This window comes from Amblyomma americanum, chromosome 1, assembly GCF_052857255.1.
Source record: "Amblyomma americanum isolate KBUSLIRL-KWMA chromosome 1, ASM5285725v1, whole genome shotgun sequence".
NCBI lineage: Eukaryota > Metazoa > Arthropoda > Arachnida > Ixodida > Ixodidae > Amblyomma > Amblyomma americanum.
The window spans coordinates 179,310,661-179,337,250 of record NC_135497.1 but is presented as its reverse complement, the minus strand read 5'-3'; the positions used below and the strand labels follow the sequence as shown (position 1 = coordinate 179,337,250).

Genomic DNA, 26,590 nt, shown 5'->3' with positions numbered 1-26,590 from the left:
TGGCGACCTGTCTGAATCCAGAGATTCTTGTGACCCTCCGCTGCGTCAAAGGTCTGACCGCCACCGTGGTCATTTGCTCCGCAACCGCTGGGGACTGAAGGCCGGGGTTGATTGGTGTATTCATATAATCAAAGCCTAGCAACCACAATGTTCTGGTCATATGGCCACTGTGTAGTAAAATTAAACACGACGACCGACATAAGCACTGCCACAGCTTTCCTCCCAGCCAACGTAGATGGGACAGAAATGCCATGCCACGACCGAAAACCGTAAGTGACAGATTGCGTAAGTAGCGACAACAGCACCATAGGGCAAACAAATGCATAACAATTTGTCCCTCATTAAACGACGAATTGAGCGGCTCCAAAACAAGTGAACTTTTTCATTGTTATCAGCATCTGGCTTTGCAGGGAATGCATATCAACGACTTCCTTTGTGCAGATAACATTCGTGGTTAGATGAACCCTCTGAAATGATGACACTAGTCAGTGCATTCGACTTACTCCTTAAAGCAAGTTGAAGGAACGCGTTTATTATTAGCTTTTCTGGCTATTGCCGAAATTGTGTTTGTATTATTCACTGGGGCTGCAGTGAACAAATATGGTTTCTCTCGTTACCTGGTGGTTATGCCGACAAAATTAGTGAAAGGTTGCGCGAATAAAAGAGAAGCGAACAGAGGAGAAAACACTCGGAGATTTTTTTTTTGTCGCTTAATTCTTCAGCAAAAGTGGAAGAAAGTACATGGAGCTCAACAATATAATAAAAAAATGAGCAAGGACGGCCGGAACGTTTCTACAGTTTGTTCTGTGCAAATAAGGATGCAAAGTTCATTTTAAGGTAAGGGAACGTTTATTTTACGGCTAGATATTTGACCGATAGCCAGGACGCTAGCTCACGCTGGCACCATCTACCAACGTAGCTGTTGTGTACCGAATAGGTCTCGTCAGAACTACTTAGCTGCTACAATCAAGCAACTATTACAACACGTATCCGAGCGCATGACGCGCTGTATCTCAACCATAAAATTGCCGTTACCGTCGAATGGATTGCAAGCCACTCGCAGATAGCAGAGAGCTATAACAAGCACACCGGCCCTCCGCGCGCCGCTATTTAACTACAGGAATAGGCGGCCTGGGGTGCGACCTCTCTGCTGCCACCGCCGCTGTCAGAGCCACACGCCCTCGTGAAGGTGGCCATATCTGGCTCGAAAGCTCGACCTCATGAAGGCGTCTTCACCCCAGTCTTTGCCTTCAGCCTCACGCTTTGACTTGAGGGTGAGGGAAGGCAGAGACAGTGCTGCGGGGATGAGGTGAGCGAAGGGAATGTGCACGGGGAGAAGGTGAGGGGGAGACAGAAAATTCTCATCCAACCATTCACGATCACCTCCACCATGTCTGAAGAAAACCTGAAAAAAAAAGCGAATCGTCTCTTTTATCTCGAATTTATTGAACAAGTACCAACAGTATTTAGTTAATTAGTTTTGGCGAAATAGTTGGTTATGAAGCATCATGAAGTGAACAGCGCGCGCAATCTGAGACACACACAGTCGGACGAAGAATGAGACGAAAGACGAAAACGGCGTTGAACAAGTGAAGGTTTGTTTCCATGACATCGGGCATAAATACACAGTTGACGCGAAAGTAATTCAGAGCATATCCGCCGAGCGCAAAAAAAAAACCAACACAAACAAAACGAATGCTCAGGATGAGCAATACAATGATTAAGCTTTCCCCAGAAGTGACAGCTCCTTGTGCAGTAGTGCAATTCAAGGGCTGCTGACGCATGAATTCGCCAGCCTTCTAATGTTCAGAGCCTCTATTATTTCTGTCGTGCAGCTCTAATGATTCCTTGCAACCACTGCGGTAACACAATACCGTGGCACGCCCTGTTTTTTCTGCTGTTTTGCTTCTTCACAACCTCTGCAGTGAATGCCGAAGTGACCAGATTTAACTTGTGAAACTCTGTAACGGTATTCTTTTAATCTTTCATTAAGACACTCACCAGTCTGTCCTACATATTGCCCAACGCAGAACAGGTCGCGGAATGTCAGCGGAATGTCAACAGAATGTCGCGGAAAAGGACCTTGAGTTATCTGTCAGCGCTGTGTTCGTCTCATTCTTCGTCCTACTGTGTATGTTTCAGATTGTGCTGTTCACTTCGTAGCCGCAGGGATTGTGCCGCAAGTGATTGAGTGAAAAATCATTTATTCATAAGCAAAAGGGTGCGATTAGGGGATAGTCTGTGGTGCCAGACGGCTGTCAGTCGATGGCTGGCGGCGACCTCTTCGGCTCGCTTGGTAGCCTTCACTTACGTGGTCGGGTCCGAGCTGAGCAGCACTTCTTCCCATGCTTTGAGCGCGGGAGAACCCACGAGATCTGAAAAAGAGGGAACCTCCGGGACCCAGATCAGATCTATCTCCCTAGTGTGCGCGTCGGGGTTGAAATCCTTCTGGAATTATGAGAGCAGCGGATGAAACTCAGCCCCTCGCAAAGTTATGTATGGCCGATTTGGAGTCGCTGATTACGTCAGCGTCTGTGTTGGCAATGGCCATGGCTATGGCTGCTTCCTCCGCGGTTTCGGAGTTTTTGGTGCGTACTGTGGCTGCTGCGACCACTTTAGCAGGGGCGTCCGCAAAAAAAAAAAAAATGCATTGCACGATGCGAATATTTACCTTCCGGTTATATGCTTGGAACGTAAACCTTGTCGTAGCGGGAAAAAGTTCTTCAGAATGAATCGCAGGATATTAACGGTTACACTTGGCCCAGCCTACCCATTTGCCCTGTCTAGAAGCAAGACCGCCGAAAGTTATTGCTGCCAGCAAGTAGGAGCAGCGCCAGTTCTGAAAAGCATTTGACATAATGCACCGGGGAATGGAATGCCTCTGCATGGGTACTGACATGGAAGGCAGTATCGCCAGGTCCTTACAAATTGTCCACGTTACTCAACCCGAGGCTATAGAGTAATTTCGCGCCGGCATGTCCACGAACATTTTGCGGGGCGAGCTAAACGGACTTCTCTTTTTTTTTTATTGTTCTTTCCTGCATGTGTTCGGCACAACAAAAGGAAACTCCGGTGGCAGCAGCATTCTATCTCTTTTTTCCCTCGTACGCTCTTATGGCGGCAAAAGGAGGCTACTTTTCGTGGAAGGAACAACAAATCAAATCACGCACGCTTTTCAGTTTGTGTAACCTAGAATTACCCTAATGCCCGTTGTATTCGGAGTGCCGCAGGAAGTAGTTCAAGGCCCGTACGAACCAAATGGTGTCGTCGGATTCGCATCTACTCCTAAATGTACAGTTAGTACGGCCCCCGTTAATACGCACGACTCGAATTATGAAAAGTTTTTCTAGGGAACCAAACATATTTAATGTATTTACGCCTCGTTAATATGGAAACTCGCTGTCTGGTCAATGGACGGCGGGGGGGGGGGGGGATGCGCAAAGCCTATTGGGACCCATGTATTTTTGTCGCGATGAGCACAAAATCTCCATTGCCCCAGCCAGATCTTTCCTTTCCTGCATGATGAGTGCAGGACACGAATGGAACGCTGTTGGAAAGTGCAAATGCGTGAGTCATGGCTTTTTTCGTATGGTTTCAGGCTTTACAGTTTCTAGGTGCCCGCTCACGCGCCTTGCCATTTGTCGTATTGCATAGATTTCGCTACCTTTAAAGCTGCATACAGCCGACTGAGTACGTATATGTACTACCAAGTTGTGGAATGTGAACAGTCGTAGTAAGAGACACGTCATCACGCCATGTAACGTCATCACGCGTGTCATAGAATGTTAAACTGCACCGTATTGTTTTAAGTATTGTGGCGACGAGGATAATGCAGTGGAAGCCTCCAAGATTTTGCCTAATTTCCACTGCAGTGCCCACCACTTTGCAGCAGGCACGTGGCCAGAACTTTTTTTGGGAGGGGCCTCGGAAAAGGAGGGGGGGGGCATGCTTAACAGCAAACTTCTAGGAGGGCTAGTGGGGGGAGAGGGTTAAGCTCAGTTTCGGGGCGGGGGGTGGGGGGGGGGGCGAGACCCGCTCCTCCACCTTTTGGATACATGCCTGCTTTGCAGAGAAGCAGACCTAGCTGGATCTTTGTTCTTCCTGACTCGTTATTACGGATGTCTCGCTTTATGGACAGTTTTGCGCGGGAACCAAAGTATCTTTATTAACGAGGCATGACAGTATAAGCTTTTATCAATCCACACAAGCTTGGTAAATCATTTTAAATTGTGTCCCAAAAATAGCGTGTGAGGACTTGCATGCTTTTGTTACTTATATCTTGGCGCATGCCAACACTGAAAAAGAGTCTGGAATGTTAAAACGGCTTAAAATGAGGGTGAGTGCGAGAAAGGGCTGTCAGACTTTATGAAATAATTTTGAAGATGCGGCAGGGACAAGGTATTAAAGGTGAGGATGAGGGAGCAAACGCCAAAACGCGGGCATCTGCCCATCTCTAGTCAAAAACAACAACCTTCGCCCTCCAATGGTGGCGGCGGCGATTGCGTAAATTCACGCAGAAAATGATGGCCACGAACCTCCACCACTATACCCTCCGTCTTGCCGCGGGAATGTCAGGTCGTGGCGAACAAAGGAAGCCCTGATTTTGCTCTCATATCCACGTAAGAGCATACCGCCTGGCATGCAAACCACAGAAGGCACGTCCAGCAAACGTCCTTGCCTATCAGATGCAAGAACATAACTCTTACTGCCCTGCCTACAGGGTATGTGCCAAAAGTAATGCTAGTGAGTCGATTAAAAGCATCATTGATCAGATCAATACAGCACATTAAAAGATTTCAAATTAGGCCCCTCCTGTGTCGATACATCGCTTCCAGGGAGATTTCCAGGCATCGAAGTCGTCACGATAGGACTCCTCCGGAATCTCCTTTAGACCTTTGGTGTAAGCCTCTTTGACTTTGTAAACTGTCCCGAAATGACGTCCTTTCATGGGAGTTTTCAATCGCGGAAACAAAACATGTCTTGGGGTGCCATGTCAGGACTCTACGGGGACTGGGGACCATTGGCACCTTTGAATCGGCCAAGAAGCGGGTCATGAGGAAGGCAGTGTGGGCTGGCGAGTTGTCATGGTCAAGTTTCCAATCGCCCGCGATGTCAAGCCGGACGCGGTAAGCCCTTTGTTTAGCGTCTTGAGCACTTCCACTTAGAACTTGGCGTTGATGGTTGTACCGTGAGCTACAAACTCATGGTGGACGAGCCCCCTGATGTCAAAGAACACAATGAGCATGGTATTGAGCTTTGACTTGCACATTCTGGCCTTCTTCGGGCGAGGGGACGTCGAGGTGGGCCACTCGGCACTTAGCTGTTTCTCATGCTGCATGTTTCGCTGCTGCATATTTCGGGGTCGTATAGGTATTCAAACACCCAACACTCGCCACCTGCGATGACATTTTCTAAAAAGTGGGGGTCCACTTCTCTCAAGTCCCGAATTTCCTGGCACGTTTCAACTCGGGGCAATTTTTGGTCGTCCTTGGGTACAATCTTTGCGCACAGTTTTCGCATCTGCGAATTATTTGTCAAAATCTCGTGAACGGCACTTTTTGGAATGTTCAGTGTCTGTGCCACTAAACGGACATTCAAACGATGGTCTGAGGTTAAAGGGTCTCTCACACGCTTCACATTTCCGTCGATGATGGTCGCTCACGGCCGCCCAGCGTGGGCTTCATCGCTGACCTCTTCACGACCTCCTAAAAAGGCTTTGTTTAACCGGTAGACATGACGTTCCGACTAGCAATTATCGACAAAGGCCGTCTTAATCACAGTGAAAGTTTCCACTGCGGACATACCGAGTTTAACACAAAACGTGCTAAAAATACTTTGTTCCAACGAACGCTGCATTACGGCTTGCACGGAAGATGAAAACGAGCCTCACGGAAAAGCCTGTCCTTACCCTCCACATGGTCGCAAACGACTGAGCGACCGCGCGTGCGTTAGCGTAACTTACCCATCCACCAATCCCAACTGATCCTAGCGCTCTGCGACCTATAGTCGCTTCGCAGTATGTTAACTGGCATTATTTTTCGGACACACCCTGTATAAGGCCCAAATGAAACCACTCACAGACCACCTTCTCTGGCAATGCCCATGTATTCAAGACCTGCCGTCAAAAGTGCAAAAGGATAGTGCCAGCATGCGAAGAGTGACAACTCCGCAGTAGACGCTTGGAAACGTTCAAAGACCTAGCAAATGATGCAGGAATCCTCCGAATGATACAATGCCGGCCCCTTGCCGGGTCTTCCTGTTCTTTTCCCCTACACCCTTGTTTCGCGCCACTCTACTGGTGGTCTTTTCGATCGCCACAACCTTTCCTGTTCAGGCCAATTAACCATTCATTCCATTGATGTTTAATGTAATTAATATCAATAAGTCGACATTATTATTATTATTATTATTATTATTATTATTATTATTATTATTATTATTATTATATTATTATTATTATTATTATTATTATTATTATTATTATTATTATTATTATTATTATTATTATTATTATTATTATTATTATTATTATTATTATTATTATTATTATTATTATTATTATTATTATTGCAGTATTGAATTCCCTTTTGTGGGCAACTCACGAAGGCAATTTCTAGCGAAGAGAAAACGCAAAAACTTTTGCTCCTCTGACTCTTCAAACGGTAGGGTTCTGGCAGGGAAATCAACTGCGGCCAAAATAATGCCAGAGTATACACTTTATAACCCGCGCATATATCACACCGGTGAATACTTCCTCACAAACTCGTGTTACGAGAATGCCTGTGGCGATATATGTACAACGGGCCTTGCCTTCTTGATGTGACCGTTAGGAACACTTATGCCAAATAAGCTGTCCACTATGGAGTGGGCCAACAGTTGTCAAGTGCCTTTGATTATTAACTTCACAGGTATCCATCCACCTGGTAAACTTAGTCCGCAACACGTTTCTTTTTTTTCTGTAGCTTAAGTCGAAGAGGCCAATGTGTTCCTCTTGCTGTAGGCGGAAGTGCATCATGCATTTAGCCGTGCATATTTTTTCCCTAGAAGAAATAAAAAAAAATGAATGTGGATTAGCTCGGCTAATCCAGAATACACAAAGCGAAAGCTGTCGGCGTTCATTGTGTTCATTAGCGTTGGCGTTGACAACGTTCTAGACGGCGATGGCTATGAAGAAAGGAAGGGCGCATAACTGGCTTCCTGAGTCAGTGGATGTCTCAGTCGCGCTTTGAGGTACGTGGCGGTGGTGAGAGCGAGATGTGGGCTGCATGCATTAGCGCTGACAACTTTGTGGCAGACACGCGGCACTGCAGCAATAGGCCGCAGCGTTCATTTGGTGGCCAACCTCTCGCGATCAACCATTAACTGCCACCTGCCGGACTGGCAGGGTGGGGGCGCTGCCTATCCAGTGTGCGGAACGCACTCAACGTTACATACGCCAAGCCGCTTCTGCTCGCTAGATCACGTGGTCAGGCAGCAGCCACTCCGCGGCTGTGGAGCCCCGGCGCAGCGACGGCGAAGACGGCTCGGCGGTGCGGCGAAGTCACGTGATGCGTTGCTAAAGCAGCGGCGCAGCAAGGACGTTCAACGTCAAACTGCAGCCCACGACGAAATCGGCGCCGCTAGGCCAGTAATTCTTCTGCTTTAAAAAATCGGGGCCCTTGCCGTTCTCTGAAAACAAGGCATGCCAGGGCAGGCACCGTCACAATCCCTCCTTCAAAGCCTCCGAGCAAGACATTGAACTCTCACCTTGCCAAGCCTGCTTCTCCGACTTGCTGCAAGCAAGGGCAAACTAGCGTTCCTTTGAACTTCACCAAGCCCCACCACTGCCTCATAAACCCATGAGCTCGAGCAGCACCTACGGCATGTCACAGGCCCGCTAAGCATCGCGTTCGTGTAAGGTTGGTTAAGCATAACAGACTACCACCGTATTACTGTTTTGAGTGGCACTGTGCAAACGAACTCAATTTCTTGAGTCGGTTTTGAATCACATAACATACAACGCATTTATAAAGTGTAGACGTAGCCACAGTTGCTTATATACCGGACAGATTGAAATATTTAGACCAAGGTATCGCCTACGTAGATTTTTTTTACCGCCCTAAAAAGAAAACCCACGAAATACACATACTGTACCGCGTCATAGCGGTGTCATTGCAGCGGCCCGGCCGGCCAGGATGCACTCTCAGAGAATAAAATGCGGTTATCTCTAAAACGCTGTCTCCTGATCGGCTTTTCGTTTGCAGTGTCTGAAAAATATGCTCCAACAACTTCGGGCTCTCTGTTTAGGCCGGGGGAAAACTATGTAAATGGTACCTTGTTGTAAACATTTCAGTCTGCAGTATTTCAAGACAACTACAACTTCCGACTTTGCGCAGCCAATAATTAAAAACTATCTTTTACCCATCAAATAACTTTTCAAAATGAAAAAAGTACTGCTGAACAGGCCAGACGGCTCCCAACAGTGCTCAGTTGGTTTCGCAATCGCCTAGGACGATGTAAATGGTACCTTGTTGTATACATTTCAGTCTGCAGTATTTCAAGACAACCACAACTTCCGACTTTGCGCTTTCTTTTTGCGCAGCCAATATTTAAAAACTATTTTTTACCCATCAACTAACTTTTCAGAATGAAAAAAGTACTGCTGAACAGGCCAGACGGCTCCCAACAGCGCTCAGTTTGTTTCACAATCGCCTAGGATGCTCCGTCTTTTTCAGAGCTTCGTTACATTAATTTGGGACTCCCGGTATGTATACATACATTAGAAAACTACTTTAGCACTTGTTACTATGAAAAAACGGGGAGCGCATACACGAAAGCAGCTGCATGTCGCGCAACTGATAAGGTATATGTAACTAAAGAATGGCAGCGAGTGGGAGAATTGGTTTTCCATTCTGACAGTCAAAGCGCTCAAAAAGACAAGGAAGACAGAATAGGAGAGACACACAAAGCGCTTAATTGCAACTGATTTTATTTCATGCTAAAAACAATTTATTCTCTTGGTAATCACCTGCGCATGCTTACAAGACCATTACCAACGAGTGATGACTAACACATTTTATCGGGCAACCCACGTGCTCGATGTAAGATAAGACATCTCTTTTCCGGACAACAAAATTGATGGAACGCTTATGCAACCATCGTCCGCTCGTGCTATCTCTAAAGCCTCCAGGATCACTCGCGTTATTTGACATTCTCTTTTAAAAAGTATTTACCATCTGTGCAAAACGGGACGACAGCCTTTCTTGCTTTTCTTGCTTTTGCCCTTGCACTCCAGGTAATGGATACTCATGCGCCCCCCCCCCCCCCCCCCCCACTCTTTGTTTTCAACGTTGTAATTATGCTCTCCTAACCTCTCCAGTGTTGCTCCAATTTTATGCATATCTTTTTAGCTGAGTGTGACCGAAGGGTTTTTGCCCGTCTTGAAGGCTAGGAGTTTTAAAGGTCTTTCGTTTTGTTGATGATTTTTAAAATTTTTTAAGACATCACTTGTACTACACTCGATGAGGGCGTGGGGCGTATTTTAGATCATTTTTCGGATTGCTTATCTCCTCTGGTCGTCACACGTGAGCTGCCTGAAGGCAATAGCATACGCTTTCTTGATACCAAGTTAAAGTTTTTAGAAGATCACACATGCTTTATTTATCATCCTAGGGATGGAAAAATGCCGTTGCCTTTCAGTTCTGCGCACTCAAAGCTCATAAAACTAAACATAGCTTGTTTAGGGTTTCATAACTGTCTTAAAAAGTCATGCCGACATGCGACGGAGGAGAGCTTGTTTCTGCAGTCAAAAAGGTTGCAAGACGCGGGTAATCCGTTTCACTTGCTCGTGTCAGTGGTGGAAGGACTTGTGAGAAATAAAAAAGGAAAAGACAAAGGATAAGACAACTGACAAAAGAAATTTCGCTGTCATTCCATATAAGCATAGGCTATCACACAAGCTGAGAAAAATTGACAACACGGTAAACATAAACGTTTTGTTTTCTGCCCCAAATAAGTTGAGCGCCCTGTGCAGAAAAAGCACTTTTGTAAACCAAGGAGAAGAGGCCACTTGCAAAATCAGGCACAAAAAGCCGTTTGTAAGATGCGCTGAAGGCTTTGTGTGCAAGGTGCCCTTGACATGTGGCAAATTTTATATAGGGCAGAGAGGAAGATGCCTAAATGAGAGGTTAGGAGAGCTTAATTGCAACGTGGAAAACAAAAGAGGGGGGCACATTGTCTAAGTGCAAGAGCAAAAGCAAGAAAACAAGGAAGGCTGTCGTTCCACCGCGGCGGTCGAATTTCGATGGAGGCGAAATTCTAGAGGCCCGTGTACTGTGCGATGTCAGTGCACGTTAAAGAACCCCAGATGGTCGAAATTTCCGGAGCCCTTCACTACGGCGTCTCTCATAGCCTGAGTCGCTTTGGGACGTTAAACCCCCATAAACCAAACCAAGGCTGTCGTCCCGTTTTTCACAGATGTGAAGTACTTTTTAAAAGCAAATGTCAAATAACGCGTGTGATTCTGGAGGCTTTAGAGATAGCACGAGCGGGCGATGGTTGTGTAAGCGCTCCGTCAATTTTGTTCTCCGGGAAAGAGATGTGGGTGGGTGGCCCGATAAAATGTGTCAGCCATCACTCGTTGGTAATGTTCTTGTAAGCATGAGCAGGTGATTACCAAGAGTACAAAATTGTTTTTCGCATGAAATAAAATCAGTTGCAAGTAAGCGCTTCGTGTGTCTCTCTTTATTCTGTCTCCCTTGTCTTTTTGAGCGCTTGTGCGTGTAACCTGCATTAAACATTAAAAATATATATATAAAAAAACCTGTTTATACAAGCCATGCCTTGTATAAGCTGGTGTTTTTTTTTACGTCCGCTTTCATGCAGCAAGGACAACAGGAAAGTGCCTGTGGCGTAGTCGTTACCGCGTCCGTTTTGTGGCCAAGCAATCGATACTTCGAATCCCGTGTTGCGTGTCGCTTTTTGTTTTCATAAAAGTGCCATGGTTCACTGCATTACGGTGGGCGTACACATACAGCAACAATCTCATTGTTGCAGCGAGAGCTATCGCAAATATGCAGTATACCATGCCGATAAGTAGGCCATGTAAGGCTGCTTCTATTGAGGACATGACATGCAGTGCCAGAGAGGATAATAGGATTCTACAGTGATCAGTTTGTTTGCAGCGTGCAGTGACTGAGCCCGTAGTAAGGACGTTATTGGACGAATATCTTTCACTCACTGTCGCGAATGGCTTCATACTTCCAGGTTAAACAGTACTGCAACGGAAAGAATAGAGCGCTGTGTTGCGTCCTTTCTTATATTGTCTGTCCATGCGCCGTTGCGATGTTGGACCACAGTACAAAACCAACTCGATCAACAGTTCGGAAAATACTTTTTTGAATTATGGATCTTGCCGTGAAAAAAATTTACGCGCAAAAAACACTGTTAAAAGCATGCATCAATTGAGGGAAGACAGAAACCCGGTTTACCGGTAACGCGAATTCAATTTGGGATTGACATCGTTATTTACCTATATCGTGACTGCCACTCTCGCAAAAGGCTGCATCCATAAGGCAATGAAAGTGCGCATACTGCGCGCTCAGTTACTGTTTGGAGTGTGACACGATTATCAAAACGCCAATTATCTTTTCCTACGGGTGTACGCGCCACAACAATCGCTCCCGTGGGACAGTTTAAGTTTTTTCGGCTCTTTGTCAGTGGTCGTATCCAACACGCGTACGATATGAGCGTGAACTGAAGTGGCAATTTTGAAAAACACACGTGCCACTTGATTCTCGCAGATGCGCTCACAGTTTGTACCTCCACTACAAATAAAATATCCTTGCTCAACGGCTAAGAACCGCTGGCTGTAACATTAAGCTGCTCAGATAGACTATGGGTCTTGTCCACCTTTCTTGTGAATGTGTCTTATTTTTGCGCTAACGTTGTACATAGAATTATGCACCAACTAGCCCAGCAACAAGTGTTACTTGAGACTATGGGAATGCAGAAATTAGAAAAGCGCGCGCGCGCGCATGCACACGAATTGTTTAGCTCGGTATATGTGTTAGCGCTAAACATTCCGCAGTTGTGTGACTGCTGCTCGTTTGTTTATGTGATGCCTGCTTGTAGCTATGTGTGCATAATTCTCACCGCACCTTAGCAGGATAGTACTGCATTGTGTTGTGGCTGTGTGTAGCACATGCTCCCTCACTATCCACGGTCTTGCTGCGGGTGGTCACCTTGACGGAGTACATTTTGAATTTTCCTCTAAGATCCCAGAAAAGAACAAACCGCTCACATAACAAGCAATTTTTGAAGTAATGGTACTTGGTAAACCCCTTCAGAAAAGGCGCTATAGTCTGTTAAAACATCATTGCATAAATTGGCGAAATAGTTGCTGAAACCCTCTATGTCTGGATATCTTATTCTGAATTAGTTCAATTTAGTTGGGGTGTAACAGTCGAGTTATAGACACGTAAAGCTGCATTGAATGTGGGAATCTGTTTACAGTGGGCCATTCTGTTACCTATCCTGGACAGGTCTTGCGGTTTGTGCCGTGCCTGCTTATGAAGCGTGTCCTGTAAATGCTGATATTTCATTCTTTACACTCAGATGAGCGAGATAACGAGCGGCGCTTATTTTTGTAGAATCGTAACAATTGTCTAAGTCGTTCTTATACTTTTTTCACCACACGTACAAAATCAGATATACAGAGCTATAACAATTCATTCGCTGACGTTTCAACTTTCCCATCCAACTCTCTTAACTCTTGTGCCATTTTGCGGGGTAGAACATGTAGTTTACTTGAAGTAAAATACTTCAAAAGAATTTATTCAAGCTTCCGTCAATCGGTGGGGACCCCATTGTACACCGAAACCGACGAGCGTCCTTTTTGAGCTGGCAAACAAGCACCATGCCTTGATCGAGGCGGAAGCGCCGTGCACTGCCGTTGGACTCAAATATGTCTAGCAGTAAAACAATGATGAAAAGGGCTTCCTGACAGCGCGTCCGGCTTTAGTTGGAAAGTTCGGCGGGGGCGTAACATGTGCGTCGGAGAACGGAAGGAGGAAGGCAGAGAGAAGGGTGTGGCGGCGAGACGCGGAGGAAGGCACCGATAGCAGAGACCCTGGCTAAAGTCGTCGTCATCGCTCGCAATCAGGCAGTGACGCAATGTGTTGTGCGCCGGTAACGCGGGGTCCGCGGCGTTGCTCGTTTATAGAACGAGGCAACCGAGAAAGATAACACGTCGACCTTCGCGTCTCGCTCGCCGCCGCTGATTTTCACTGCGTGCGCAAGCGCGCGAAGCCAACCCGGCGGCGTACGAGGCGTGTTGCTGTCGTTTTACGGCGTCGGTCGTGTCGTGAACCGTCGTCTGCTTCGATCCCGAGCGCCTGCGTCGTCTGCTGCGCACACCCGGAGCGCAGCAACGCTGGACAACACGACGCTCGCGTCTCACGGTGAGAGCTCTTTTGTTCTTTTGTTGTGCGGCCTGCAACTGCGTATGCTGCGCTCGCAGCGCGTAGTTCGAGCGCTTTTCCCTCGCTTGCTCGCAGTTTCTGCTTTGCAGCCTCCGCATCATGAAACCTCAAGCTCCCTCAGCTTACGTGTAGGCCGCCTTCAATGGCATCCCGGTTTCGCTCCGGCGCGAGGTGACCTTTTAAGGCGCATATAGACCGGGGTTTCCACCGCGGTCTCAGAACGCTGGGCATTTGGTAGAGTGCATTGCGAAGTTGGGCGCCAAGCGCCAGCGCTGTGTGTCTATGTGTGTGTTCTATCTTTCCACGTCTTGGTCGCACTACATATTTCTTCACGTCTTGATGCCCAACTTGCTCCCGGCATGGTATTGCTGGTGCGGTGGGTTTAAAACTGAAGCGTGGTACGTTAACTTCGTGAACTTATGAATTGACGCTCCACGCAGAGACGTTCTTGCTTGGAAACAGGGTGTCGCGCTCACTCGTAATATAGCCTCGAAGTCAGTGTCGCATCATGATTTTGGTGCCGGAAATACGCAGCGGGCTTTGCGTTGCCCGGGGTAGCGTTGCCCAACCTGTACCAAGAAACTAAATCACACGCGTGTCGCAATTGTTGTTTAGGAGCTGCATGCTGCACAAGGAAGGTGGGGTGGGTGAGCAGAGCAGGAAACGTCACCTCTACTGCTTTTTTGTTCGAAGACGAGCGTATATTACAGGCTTATCCTCGGCCGCACTTCATTGAGCTATCAGAATATCGAACAGTGGCTCGTTTCGTCATGCTTTGTGTTGTCGATTGCGTCGTGAAAAGGTAGACAAGTCACGATAGTTGTTAAATCGCCAACCATAAAACACAAAATAGAGAAGGAGGAGGTATAGGGAGGCTAGCTTTGGCTAAGCGCTGAGCTAGGAGCTCACGGCAGCAAAGGTTATACGATACATGTGATGTCACAAAATACGTTGCAGTAATGAAATCAAATAAAAAAGAGAATTCCCAGATTCTCGCGTTCTTCTGGTATTATAAGTTGGACCGGCGGTATTTTATGGCTGCGTTTGCTTTGTACACCTACTCTTTCTTTAACGCCACATGCAAAGATTTCTGAATTTGCATCGAAGCATCATACTATTCCTCTATGGCCACTCTGTTTCCATGATTGGGCTCTGTGTGCATTCAATGGAAGCCATAGTAAACTGCAGTAGAATTTCAAGCGCGTACACTATTATATGGTATCGAATAAAACGTGTAATAACGATTTGATTTATTGCTTCCTGCTGGTCTTGTCACTATCGTCGTTGATCTAACCCAGACTTTCAAACATAAGTGCATTCGCATGCTCTGTAAGCGTAATTATCCATAAGTGCATATGGAGTCGAGGACCGAAGGGAAGGAAGGAAGGAGGTGAAGTTTATTGTTTCCTCGGTAACGATATGCTCAAACTGTCGCTAGAACATTATCGCATTATTTTAACATATGTATACCGCAGTGGTCACCACGCTTTCAGAAGCTAACTGTGCGCACGCTACTAATTCTGCAGCGGTTTCTTGGTAGGGGTACGTACGGGTATGCTAAAAAGTTTTATTTTTTATCTTGCAGTTTCGTAAAACTTGTGTCGCGAATTCCAATAAAGCAAGCGCACAGGATGGACTCGGGCGTTCTTCGAAATTGAAATTCCCACCTAGCCCTTGAAGTTGTAGTGCCGATCGAATTTCGATTTCCTTGCACGTCTTGCGTAGCACGTACACATTCCTTTTCATTTTATTTAGAGATAGTGTCAATCCACTGGGGATTTTAACAGGAAGGGCGTTCGGAACAAAATATATCATAGTAAAAAGCACAACAATGTTAATGAATTATTGACACAAAAAGTGATCAAGAAAAAGGACAAAAGGTCAATAAAAAGCGACTACAGTGCCGCACTTAATTAACGTTCAATACATAGAAATACAGTCATGGGATACAGCAATATGATCGTCGTAATGTACAGTTAGTTGCAGATAAGATCTCATATTCAATACGTGGGACATATGTGTAGATTAAAATCACAGAAACACATGATGTAGTAATGGTAGGGCAATAAAAAGGAAGCTGCCAACAACGGCTCACAATCGTAATCTGATTACGAGTGAAGATAATTTGCTACCAACTGAGTAAAGATATCTAGTGATGTGCTGCTGGTAATGGAATAATCAAGGGTGTTCCATTCTCTTATTGTAAGTGTAAAAAAGGAGTATTTCAGGGAGGCAGTACGAAATATTTTTTAATTTTTAATTTTTTAATTGGTTTTTGGGGGGAGAAAGGAAATGGCGCAGTATCTGTCTCATATATCGCTGGACACCTGAACCGCGCCGTAAGAGAAGGGATAAAGGAGAGAGTGAAAGAAGAAAGGAAGAATGAGGTCCCGTAGTGGAGGGCTCTTTTAGTGTTTATGATTGTCTGTGACGTGTCGGTCTTGTCTCTGGGGCCATCAGGTACCTAGTTTTATCAAGGTTAAGTTGATTGTGAAGTAGCTGGTAAATTAGTTTTAGTCGTGCAAGTTTAGCTCTTTTTTCCAGAGTGAGATGCCGGCTTCCTTGAGTAGTTTAGTGGGTGAGTCAGTAGGCCTGTATTTGTTAAACATAAATCTTACTGCCTTTCTTTGAATAGCTTCCACTTTTCTTATGAGATATTTAGTATGTGGAAACCATGCAACGTTCGCATATTCAAGCACCGATCGTACGAAGGCGTTGTATGCAATCAGTTTTGTTGTAGGGGGAGCTTGTTGAAGATGTCTTTTGAGGAACAGGAGTCTTTTGACGGTGTCTGATGTGACATAGGTGACATGTGAATCCCGTCTGAGATCATGAGATATTATTACACCGAGGTATTTATGCCTGTTAATTCATGTGAGAGGGGCGGCGTTGTTAACAACGTAAGAGTAAGACGACTGATGTTTTTTTTTTTCTGGTTATCGTGAGAAGAGCGGACTTAATAATGTTAAGAGCCATCTGCCAGTCTTTACACCACCTAGATACGGCTTCTGCAGCGAGGTTTAGGGCCATGTGGTTCTGAAACCAGGAAAGGCGCCCTTGGCTACGTGAGTGCTGTATCGAAAAGACATCAGTGCAAGTCGTCAGCCCCAGTAGCACGATCATGCACGAAGGCACATTTAGTTGCTGTTTTGGTATTTGCCTGAGAGCGCGCTTGCAGCTTCTGCTGATGTTTTAAGAAATTTCAAGCTTGTAATTTCGCTAAGTTCAGCTCATGCCTGGGGAGTATATATATATATATATATATATATATATATATATATATATATATATATATATATATATATATATATATATATATATATATATATATATATATATATATATATATATATATATAGCTGTCTCTGTATAAGTATTTAAGTTTCCAGTTTCATTCTTGAAACTGGAAACTTAAATACTTATACAGAGACAGCTCTAATGATTGTTCAGCACAATGCTCAGACGCTTAAATGCGAAAAGGAACCCGAAGAACAGAAAGCTGGTAGCTGATGGCGCCAGGCGACCAAACCAACACGCTGCACGGTGAATTTCCGATACATGTGGAATAAAAAGTCTCGTCCATGAGCAGTTATTTAAAGCTGCGTCAGGTTTTCCTTTGGCATGCGCCTTGCCGTTGCTAGCTTTACTGCCGTCGTGACTACTTCGCCTCCATACGCTAAGCATTTCAAAAGCTAGTAAATAAACTAGAACCCACTATGCGCTAGCAGGACACGAAAGAAAACTGATTAGGATGGAGCTCAGCAGAGACTGGTCGAGTTTCAGAAATAACGAATTTGTTCGGCGCAATTTACCTTCGCACGAATTTTCCAGCTGAAGGGGTCAGAAAGCCGCCGCGGTGGCTCAGTGCTTATGGTGCTTTGCTGCTGACCCGAAGGACATGAGCTCGATCCCGGCCGCGGCGGTCGGATTTCGATGGAGGCGATGTGCTAGATGCCCGTGTGCTGCGCGATGTCAGTGCGCGTTAAAGAAACCCAGGTGGTCGAAATTTCCGGAGCTGTCTACTACGGCGGCCATCATAGGCGGAGTCGCTTTGGGACGTTAAAGCTCATAAAGTAAGCTAAGGAATCAGAAATGGCTGAAATCTCGCTGGCGTTTCCTTCTGCGTACGGATATCTTGATATCTAGATCGAGGACAGGATTCAACATGAACTATTGCCGAGATACGGGCCCCCGCTGTCCCTTTTGGGATGTCGGTGCGATGCTTCACCACGATTTTGTGTGGCCAAGGCATTTATTCGGTCTCATCGCAGAATCGATCCAGTACACGACTCATTGCGACCGCCGACTACGCGCCTACCGACTCTGGAAACTACAACTGTGCTTCGCTCGAGGTCGGCCGTGAGAGCCGCGTACTTGTCCACAAGGTCACTGTCAGGAAGATCATTTAGAGATCGACAAGAGAATGTGCGCTTACTGGCAATCTGACGCCTGTCGTTTCTATAGCGGAAGCTCATTCTCCATGCTCTCTGTCAGCGCACCGGCTTTCTATCCGGCCTTTTGTCCGAGTGCGCCGAAATGTTGCGTTCCGGGCGGCTGTCGCGTAGTGTGTTCATGTGGAGATCACGCGGCCGGAAGCAGGTAGCGTCATATTTCGCTCAGGCTCGCAGCTGCTTGTCCCGCCGTCAGCACCTCACACGCAAAAAAAGAAGTTAAAAAAACATCTACGTTGGAAAATTGCACAGCACACGCTGACATTCACTTTCCTTACTCTGTGATTCACTATAGCGGTTTAGAGTAAATAATGCAATAATTCTTTGCGAATTCTTGGCGCGGTCTATTTGTTGCGTAGACAGGGGCAGCAAACGTACGTTACAGTGCTTTAGTGTCGCAGTAATCACCCTACGCGTTACGTTTAGATGCAGCATGTTGCGTTGCAAGACACTGCTCGCCTGTGGGCCCGCGAGCTCCAAAAACAGTTTGTGCCGCGAACGCTCCGGCCTGCCCTCGGAGCCGCAGGGTGCCGGCCTCGTCGCAGACGCGGGGCTCATGTTCAGCCGAAGACGGACTTGACATGTTTATGAGGGTCGCTAAGCACGGCTGTTCCCCACTCCTCTCGCGTCGGAACTCGGGTTGGTCTGGATTCGGCCACCAAGGACGCTTCCTTCCTGGAACCCGCAGCTTGGCCACGTGACCACGCCGTTCGAAAACGCGACCGTCAACGGACAAAGAGAGTCTTCCTCCGGCAGCAGAAGAGAGCAGCTGCTCGGGTAGCCATTCTGTACCTTCCAAGGGCCTGGGGCCCTCTTTTGTTCTTTGGGTCAAAATCTCTGAATAAAGACCCAATTCCTAGCCTTCACGGAGTCCGCAGCCCGTACCTCGCAACAAGCATCAGCGGCATAGATAGGGAGGGGGGGATTCAGCACGGACGGCACAAGAAGATCGCACGTGCGCGCAAAACGACACGGTGTTAAATAATGCGAACAAAAAGAAAAAACAAACACTTCCGCTTCGTATGTCCTGGTAGCAATGTGTCAAACTGTGGGTGGGCGCCGTATGAATTTTTTCAGATCTTTTTGCCAAGCTTTCTGCAAGCAAAATGCATACACATTGCGATCATGCGCATAACGCCTAGCTCCCATACTGGATGCAAATTAGGCGGGCGTCTACTTACACTGTAAGTTGTGAAGGATGATACTCTCCTCCCAGCTCCAGTAACACAAGAAAGGGAACACAATTAAACAACTGCATCAGGGAAGTGAAGATGCTAAATTAATCGACTGAAAATTCACTGCTGCAAGATCTTCGGACATAGTTCTGTAGTGACTCACAGTTAGAAAACTTGAAACATTTGCATTACTTTGGCGGTTAACCTGCCGTTACGGGGCGGTTGATGGGCTGAGAACCTTGTAGCGCGAGCAGTACAAACCATCGCGCGACTATTCATTTATGCATATAGGAGCGAACAAAGGCACCGAAAGAAAAAAAGCGCTGGGAACATCATCATCAGCCTGACTACGCCCACTGCAGGGCAAAGGCCTCTCCCAAATCACTCCAATTAATCCTGTCCTTTGTCAGCTACGGCCACCGTATCCTCGCCAACTCCTTAATTTCATCCGCCCACCTAACTTTCTGCCGCCCCCTGCTACGCTTGCCTTCCCTTGGAATCCACTCTCTTGGAATCGCTGGGGAACAAATTGCTGCTAAATTTCTCTTGAAAAGCGTCCCGTGACATTTGCAGTGTCACTGCACATGCGCATTTGACAGCAGAGTATGGCATTCCGCCTTCCTCTAGTGTGTGCTGCGGTTTGTGATTTGTGGACCAGACTTGATGTTTCATGCCTTTTTTGCCACCGACACCTGTGTACTGCTCAGTGTACCGGTACTACGCTTCATCCTACCTGTATTGTGTATTGATCCTTTTAGTTTGTTCTAAGTGTATTGTTTTTTGTAAGTGCTCGTCATGTTTGGAGCCTCGTCGGCAGTGTCTTACTTCTGTCCTCACTGTTACTTTATCCTTTCCCATCCCCCAGCTCCCTTTCAGGAAAGGTAAGCATTGTGTTTCGTCAAGCGGCAGTCGTCAGCCTGTTCTTTTCCCCATTTCGTCTGCCTATTTATAGAATATATCACGCCAACTGTATGATATATTATTATAATGCATAGTATGCTACTAAAGGGGTAGCAGCTGTTGAGCACATCACGATTTTCTAGCCGCTACTCCGGTGCAGAGCAGAGTGTTTAGCCGAGATTAACAGCTATAGGTATACAATAGCGGAAATAGCGTATACCTCTCTCCTACCAACTACGGCACAATGGAGAGCTATAGCGGGGGCTGCGCGAGTCCTCTGCGTCCCCGCGCGAACGGTCTCGATTCACCATCAAGTCCGCCGCGCCGGCGTTCGCGTCGCGCCAAGGTTGGCTGGCGCGTTTATGCAGGCCAAGGTTGCTCGCCGCCACGGCGCGCGCGTCTCGCTCTCCCCGAAAAGCCTTCGTTTATTTTGTTGCCACTTTTACGCTTGCAGCGGCGGCCCCGGCGGGTCCAGCGTATGCGCTAGGCTTTTACGCTAATTCCCTCCGCTCGAGCGCCCTTGCATGTCCTGGTTATTGTTTAATCTCCGGCCCACGCGCGGGCTTAGCAGTGCAGAGGGTTGATACAGACGACGGCGGATAGGTTCACAACGGTGCTCCAATTGTGTGGGTTGGTGTGGCGTTGACTCGCGCAAAATTATTAAAATAAAAATGACGACAGCATGCGGAGTTGGATGCTCTGGAAGCTCAGGGCCATCGGAGGAAACGTGGCGGAGGGCTCGCTTTCTTATATTTGACTAAAGCTGACGCTCCCATGCTGGTATCAGAATCTCGGTACGAAATGACGCCCTTTCAGTGCGGCTGGAGAAAGCCTTGAGCTAATTGGAGAGGCACGTTTTCTTCTAGCCTGTGCGTCACACGGTAGGTGGTGGCGAATAAAGAGGTAGAACGACATGAACTAAATAAAGCACGTCATGGTAATCATATTTGCGGCCGAACATGTTCCTTTCACGCTGTGCTGTTTTTCTGGCGGACACGCCTTTGAATCAGCTGCAATTACGTGCGAGTTTTCAAGCATGCCTGTAGGAAACACGAGGCACAAAGAAAGGGTGATTTTTTTTTTCAAGCGTTACGAGTCAAGGATATGGTTGCTGTATGCCTCTGTTATCCTGTGCGAGTTGGCACATATTACTTTTTCAGACAATTTGGAAGCCTTATACTACCCCCAGCCGTAGAAATTTCTGCATTACTTGAAATCGGTAATACGCATGGCATTGTTTTCTCATTAATTGTAACAGCTGTAATTTTTGCTTGTCAACTAGAAAAAAAATCAACTTTGTGGCACTGGCAGTGATGTTTGCCGACCAGGCACATGTAAGGAAATTTAGAAAAGGAGGTGAAATGTCACCAAAACGACTATCAAATGCCGCAGTTAACAAGAATCGCTGACTGACCGTGATGGCTTTTTCCGCAAGCTTTGTTAACTTACGTCACATTGAAGTAAGAAGAGAGGTCGGTGCTTCAAGCTCATGCTGATCGCAGCTGCGACTTCCTGCACCGAGGACGGCGTGCTGTGGCAATGGCCTGTGAACGGCCAGATAGCGTTGAGGGTCGTCGCTTGACCTCTGGTACATTCGAACGGGATTTGAATGTTATCGCATTCGATGCGGCTGAAGCGGGCCAACAAATTTTTCCTAGCTACGGTGGGGGCCACTTAGTCCGCAACAAACAAGACTGTGCAGGAAAGAGGAATCCTTCGGCTACCTGAACTGATGCACTCGTTGCAGCCCTCTTGCGAAAACAAACCACGTTTGATCAGTTTAATCTGAGTATGACAAGCCTGAAGTGATTAACTTTAAGTCGCGTTAGACTGTACAGGCCAGTAGAACCTTCGAGTCCTGATGCGATCGGTTCGATGTTTCTCATAGGTCTGCGCGCTCTCTCTAGAGGGCAGATGACAATTTGAGGCTTTTCACAGCTTCTCCTTAGGGGCCTATAAGCGTAACTACGAGTAAGCCGTCCTTATACACCCCCTCACAAGATTTTTTTTGCTTTTCCGCTTGTTTTCTTTCTGTTCCTCGCACGATAGCTAAATTTACTGGTGGATATCCGATTCAGATGTCGTGACGCGCGTGTTTTTCTGCCTCTATACGCGTCGAGGCTGCACAGCAAAGCAAAAACAACGAAAAAGGAATAAATGAAAAATGAATCACACAAATTCGTACATCTCTCTGCCGGAAGGAGAGGGGGGCTCATTAAAGAAAAGCCTCGCATGCGGATTGGCTGCCCATTTTAATGCAGCTCGTATGCTACGTGCTTTATGCCCAGAATCATTACATTCAGGATTTAGTCACCCCCGATTAAAAGTATTTGTTCGGCAAAGGGCATTGGCCGAAGGATCGGCTAGGTGTCTGCGGGCGAAGCTATAACCAGGGGTCAGCTAATGACAACACTTTTCGCCGTGTAAGAGAAAGGTTTCTCTTCTGCAAGAGCCTGTGCGCTGAAGGTTACTATATAGCCAGCGATCCGATGACGAAACCGCCGCCCAATCACAGGTTGTGCAGCAGTATCGGACAATCTGTTTGTTCAGCTGCTTTTGTTCGTTTGTTCAGCTGCCGCTAATAAATGCATTTCGTACGTCTAATGAAGGACCATTTCCACTAACGCGACTGCCAATGCCATGAGCGTTGGCTGCCATAGCAACGAGCGGAGAGCCCCGCCAAGATGTTTTCGCCGACGCTGGGTAATGTTGGCAAGCATATTTAGCACGGGTCTACAACACTCATTCTAAATAGCCTCTGTATTTGTTTGTAGCGAAAGCTACATCACGCTAGCACTTCGAGCCTTCAGCATGGCATTCCTTGAGCTGCGTGGCCGCCCTTGCGCTCCGTGGCGGTGCCGTGGCTGGTCACGTGGTGCGGAGCAGCTGCCGGCGGCGCGGCGCGCCGGCGAAACCGAGTGGGGGGGGGGGGGGGGGGGAGAATTGGAGAGGGAGAGAGGGGGAAGCGAGTGTGAATACACGTCCAGGAAGGAAGATGGTAAAGAAGGCACGCCCGTGAAACAGAGCGGCGACAGACTGACTTCGCAATTCTGTTAGGTGCCTTCGTGGCGCGGTGTTTAGAATCTTCGTACAATGCTCACTGAGCTGGCTATGTTGCCAGAAATTAACTTCCACCCTTAGTGACCGTGCGCAATTAGAAACGACAAACCGGCTGGGAATAAGATGCTGCTCCGAACCGTGTCCCCATTTCAGCCATGTCACCTTGAATGTGTTTAACGGGACGTATTACTGAGTGTATTGCACACAAGTTCAAAAAGAGATCAAAGAAACTGAAATATTCCTAATGAAACACCACATATGAAGAATCAAATCTGTGATATAGACACGACGAGAAGCAGACCTAGAGTATTTTTTTCTTGTTTGGAAGTGACCTTTTAAACTCGGAGTGGATTGGTGCATGCAATTAGAAACCCGGTGCTGCACTTATCGAAGCACGTCAATTTCTGCGATTTAGCACTGCGCATAACGTTTCGTGTCACTAATTGTTCTTGCAACTTGTTGATGTCGCGGAAAGTTTTATGTATAGCTAGAACATTAGAGAGATTTAGCATAGCAGAGACTTATTGGTGTAGACGTACACCGCATTACCTACGCGCGCGCAGTGGAAGGAGCGGGGACAAATGGTGCTACTGGGCGTGCGCAGCTGGGGTTCGGTAATCTGGTATATACGTCCACGCTATTACGTCTCCACTATGCTACATCTCTCTATTCTGTGCCCTAACCAAGATAGGAGTTGGCCCATCTGACATAGTAGCTGACCGCCGCCTTCTTTATGGTATGTTAATTTAGTGTCGGCTCTAAGCGGCCGCGGAGCAACTTACAAAGGCGGACCTGGACAGGCGGGTGAGATCAGGAGATTTGCTGGAATTGGACAGTTTTGGTTGGCGCGCTACAAGAGTAATAAAAATGGTGGGAGGGGAATTTTTCGTACATTTTGCATAAACTGCGTGATGATGATGATAATGATATCATTTTTAGCTGACTAACAGGGCCTATATTATCGATAACATCTTCAGCGATAACTGCGTAGAGCATGAAGCAGCATGTCGCGAGTGAAGTACTGCTGATTTCCATGTTAACGAAGTCAGCAGCTAGAGGCTGCATGGTGCCATGCAGCCTCTAGCTGCTGCAGGGCTATAGCCTAGAAGGCCTCCTGCGATTGACAACCACCTCTGCATGTCGCGAGTGCTATGTACAGGCGCGGACATGAGTAAACAGAGCACTTCATTCCGTTCTAATTGCAATTTCGCCTTTCCTAGAAGACATGAGGAAACATTATTTGTTCATGAGAAAGCGAACTATCGTCTACTACTAGCCTGCACATACCACAGTTGCCAGTCTCAATTAGGAAGCGAGTGAAAAATGTTTAAAGGCAAATAGCGTGCTCCGTTTACTTTTGGTCGCGCCTGTACCTCACATGACATCGCCAAGTCATGTGCCAAGTGCAGTAGTGGGGTCCGCGACAACGGCAGTGGGTGGGTTCACTTCTTATGCTATATATTTAGACACGTTGATGCCACTTTTGGAGTGCCTCGTGCTTTCCGCGGAGAAAAGTGGGGGAGTTGGAAACGACGCACTTTCGTACATCGCACTGCAGTTGGAGGCGAAAATGAAATATGAATTTAAGAATACACCGCGCCTCGGAAGTCTGCGCTACACAAAAGCGATGCAGCAGTGAAAATGCCTGTAGTTACTGGAGTACAAGAAAAAAAAAGAATTACTCACGTCGTCGGGTTGTTTTTCATTCCCTTTATTTAAAGTTTATTTATTGGCAGGCTCACTCAGCATCGCCACTATGATTGTGACTTTTTTTTTTACTTTGATGGCCTTCGGTATTTATTTATTTTACAAGTACTGCCAGCCTTGAAGCCAGTCCTTAGGCAGGAGTGAGCTTTTAACGCAGTGAAAGAAAAAAAATGCAAACAAGATATCAAGCACTGAAGAATAAACTGCAAAATAAACAACACGGAAAACTGTTTCCATCGGAATGATTCGGCAGGGAGAGGCAGTAATGAAGTCATGTTTTATGGGCAAGTGCGCAAAGGAATGATGAAACCGCTGGGCAATCAACAATGTTGGCGGGTAATGCGTTCTATTCGGAAACCGTGCGCGGGAAAAAAGGAATTGTTGTCCTTTCTCACTATTGCTCCGCCCTTTCTTTCCCTCTCCCTGTCCTTTTATTCCCGCTAGCCGCAGCTCAGGTGCTTCACGTTTCGACGGCAGATGCCGCGGCTAGCAAACATCTTTTCCTTCCATTGTTACTTTATTAATAAATAACCACTAACAAATGCGTTGGTCCTGCATGGAAAATCTCTACCCTTTTTAGCGGTATACGAGCGTTTGCAGCAGTTCCTAATGTTCGCCTTAAAAAGCCAAGTTTCTTCAGTGCTTTACTGTAAATGTGTGTTACATGCTGGTACCACCTGACACCTGATGTAATTATTACCCCCAAGTACTTGCAACTAGATACGACAGATAAACAGTTGTTGTTCATGCTATAAGCAAATGTTAAAGGATTCTTTTTGCGTGTAATAGTCATTGCTGCAGACTTTTTGATATTAGTGGTCATCTGCCATTTCGAGCACCAAGTTTATATCGTAGATAACGAGGTGTTTAAAATTGCCTGATCACTTCTCTTTCAAATCATACATTCGTTCGCTTAATCAGCCGTTAATTCCTGGGCATCTGTGAACGTTGTTGACGTGCTGCCCTTACGCGATGAAGCCCACGTGTCGCGCTCTTCCGTTTAAAGACTCCGTGGACGTCCGCCGCACCTTTCGGAATGAAAGACGCGTATGCCGCGGCTGTTTCTATGCGATCCCAAACTTCCGTGTTCTACGTCAATGCGGGCGGGCCGCGCCACGCGTCAACGGCCTGCGTAGTACAGCGACAGCTTTGCCACCACCGGTGCCGCTTTGTCAGGTTACTGACTGGAAACCGTGCGAGCAGTTGGCACAGCTGTTCTCGTATGCGATTAACGACGGTTCGCGATCGTTACAGCGCTGACGTCGTTTCGCAACTTGTGGTGATTAGCCAGCACACGTGCGCCGGCCAGTCACGAAACGGTCTTTCCTTCGAAAAACCGTTTTGTCCCGTTTCTTTCCCATCACACCCCGCGCGCATTTTTTCCCTTTGGGTTAGTGAAGAGAGCAAATACAAATACGATGGCGTTAATGTGGAGTTATTAAACGCATCCATGCTTCATTTATTTATTTATTTATTTATTTATTTATTTATTTATTTATTTATTTATTTATTTATTTATTTATTTATTTATTATGCTTTTCGACAACATCTGTTATTCTTCGCGAATAATTTTGAAGCGCCGTGAAGCATTGTACTGCGGCTTGAGTAATCGTACCACTTGTGGGAAACAGAGGTTGGCGCGGAAGGTGAACCGGGAGCAAAAGGCTCGGTGGAGGAGGGTATGTTTTTTAGAATACATCTTGAAACCGCGGTTTCAAGATGCAATTGGTTTGCGTGGTTTCAAGATGCATTCTACTAATAGTCACCAACTAGCCCGTCTCTCTCTATTATACGTGTGTTTTGTAACAACTACTTTTCTTATGCGTGCTTTTATTGC

At 46.7% G+C, this 26,590-nt stretch overlaps 1 protein-coding gene across 1 annotated transcript in view; it reads left to right on the top strand.

Annotated features, from left to right (window-relative positions):
• The first annotated feature begins 13,042 nt into the window (after positions 1-13,042).
• The window catches only part of LOC144114266 ((Lyso)-N-acylphosphatidylethanolamine lipase-like), a 68,935-nt gene continuing 55,387 nt past the window's right edge, over positions 13,043-26,590 (top strand). Inside the window, exon 1 of the mRNA XM_077647884.1 lies at positions 13,043-13,439. The gene's annotated coding sequence lies outside the window, so the exon portion shown is untranslated. The remainder of the gene's footprint in view (positions 13,440-26,590) is intronic.